This window comes from Electrona antarctica (assembly GCF_951216825.1).
Source record: "Electrona antarctica genome assembly, contig: scaffold_288, whole genome shotgun sequence".
Classification (NCBI taxonomy): Eukaryota; Metazoa; Chordata; class Actinopteri; order Myctophiformes; family Myctophidae; genus Electrona; species Electrona antarctica.
Window position 1 is genome coordinate 60,204 of NW_027636928.1, and position 2,297 is coordinate 62,500.

The 2,297-nt window shown below is 47.2% G+C and overlaps 1 protein-coding gene across 1 annotated transcript in view; it reads right to left on the reverse strand.

The window, feature by feature from the left end:
- Window positions 1–1,773: 1,773 nt before the first annotated feature.
- LOC306919631 (lysophosphatidic acid receptor 2-like) overlaps window positions 1,774–2,297 on the reverse strand; it is a 115,644-nt gene continuing 115,120 nt past the window's right edge. The window contains exon 7 of the mRNA XM_079532390.1: window positions 1,774–2,297. This exon is cut by the window's right edge and continues 1,984 nt beyond it. The gene's annotated coding sequence lies outside the window, so the exon portion shown is untranslated.

Here is a 2,297-nt window from a genome sequence, read left to right on the forward strand (position 1 = left end):
AAATGAGGAAGAACATTGTGCTCGAAACGTCAATCATTAATTTGTGCAAATAAATATCACTAGCATCGGAGCCCACAGTGTGCGAGCATCTTCATTCCTTATTCATGAATATAAATCCAGACAGATATTAAGACCAAAGACTTTAATGACAGTTATTAGTTTCCATGGATATACTGTCTGAGTCCGTCTCCCTGTCAGAGACACGGGCCATTCCAATGAGTCCGTCTCCCTGTCAGAGACATGACCCATTCCAATGAGTCCGTCTCCCTGTCAGAGACACAGCCCATTCCAATGAGTCCGTCTCCCTGTCAGAGACACGGGCCATTCCAATGAGTCCGTCTCCCTGTCAGAGACATGGCCCATTCCAATGAGTCCGTCTCCCTGTCAGAGACATGACCCATTCCAATGAGTCCGTCTCCCTGTCAGAGACACGGCCCATTCCAATGAGTCCGTCTCCCTGTCAGAGACACGGGCCATTCCAATGAGTCCGTCTCCCTGTCAGAGACACAGCCCATTCCAATGAGTCCGTCTCCCTGTCAGAGACACGGGCCATTCCAATGAGTCTGTCTCCCTGTCAGAGACACGGCCCATTCCAATGAGTCCGTCTCCCTGTCAGAGACACGGGCCATTCCAATGAGTCTGTCTCCCTGTCAGAGACACAGCCCATTCCAATGAGTCCGTCTCCCTGTCAGAGACACGGGCCATTCCAATGAGTCCGTCTCCCTGTCAGAGACACGACCCATTCCAATGAGTCCGTCTCCCTGTCAGAGACATGACCCATTCCAATGAGTCCGTCTCCCTGTCAGAGACACGGGCCATTCCAATGAGTCCGTCTCCCTGTCAGAGACACGGGCCATTCCAATGAGTCCGTCTCCCTGTCAGAGACACGGCCCATTCCAATGAGTCCGTCTCCCTGTCAGAGACACGACCCATTCCAATACAAACACAATCTTCCTTCATATCAGCTTAAGAGCAAATATACAGCATTACATCACTTAATCAATTTAGACCTGAGGACGATTCTACAAATGTCTTCTAAATCATGACAGTTTTCTTTAAAAAAAAAAAACCATATGTTTCTATATCAGTGGTGTCTATATTTCATGTCAAGGACCCCAAAAATGATCTATATTTGGCCGCCGACCCCCATCTGAAAATATGTTGTTCCAGGAACCCCCAGAAGCAAAGATTTGAGTTAAAAACGTTTGCTTGGAAAAATATATATTCAAAGATTTGTGTCACATTTTCGCGATTTTTCAAAAAACAGCAGATCTACAAGCTGTAGGTCTACAGCTTGTAGATCTGTGTTACAACACATATAGGACAAATTAACACACTTTTATAAAGCATACATTAAATACTCAGAGTCAGCTTATATCTTATAATGAATTACCCTGCACTCTTTGACCTGTGACAGAGCTTTTATGAACTGGTTTTGCATCCAGCGGCGTGCACAGACATTTAGAGGGGCAGGGGTCAGGGGTCACAGACATTTAGAGGGGCAGGGGTCAGGGGTCACAGACATTTAGAGGGGCAGGGGTCAGGGGTCACAGACATTTAGAGGGGCAGGGGTCAGGGGTCACAGACATTTAGAGGGGCAGGGGTCAGGGGTCACAGACATTTAGAGGGGCAGGGGTCAGGGGTCACAGACATTTAGAGGGGCAGGGGTCAGGGGTCACAGACATTTAGAGGGGCAGGGGTCAGGGGTCACAGACATTTAGAGGGGCAGGGGTCAGGGGTCACAGACATTTAGAGGGGCAGGGGTCAGGGGTCAGGGGTCAGACATTTAGAGGGGCAGGGGTCAGGGGTCACAGACATTTAGGGGGGCAGGTGCTCAAGTGGAATAAAGGGCACCTTGTGCAGCGCGTGGAACCGGCCGGTTGGCTTAATAGTGTGAGATTTATAGATTTTGGGGCCTAAATAATATATTAGAAGCTTTTTTTATCAAGAATTGATCAATGTCACCATGGTCCACATACTGTACACTGTACACAAAATAATAATGATAGCAAAATGTGCCCACAGCACATTTTGCTGTCCAGAGGGCAGGGGCAGATGGCGCTCTAGCACCCCCTAGTGTCTATCTGTGCACGCCACTGTTTGCATTGATGTCCAAGCTGGATCAGATCTGTGCGGTATGAAGTTGCCAATAGAAAGAATGTGTTGTAATTTAAATATTTAATACAACCATTACAATCTTACAGGAGCATTGTCGTGTGTGTGGACTTTACCTCTCTCTTTAATATAGTATAAATGAACCACTAAAGCCACATTTGAAGTTCATAACCATAAGGTTC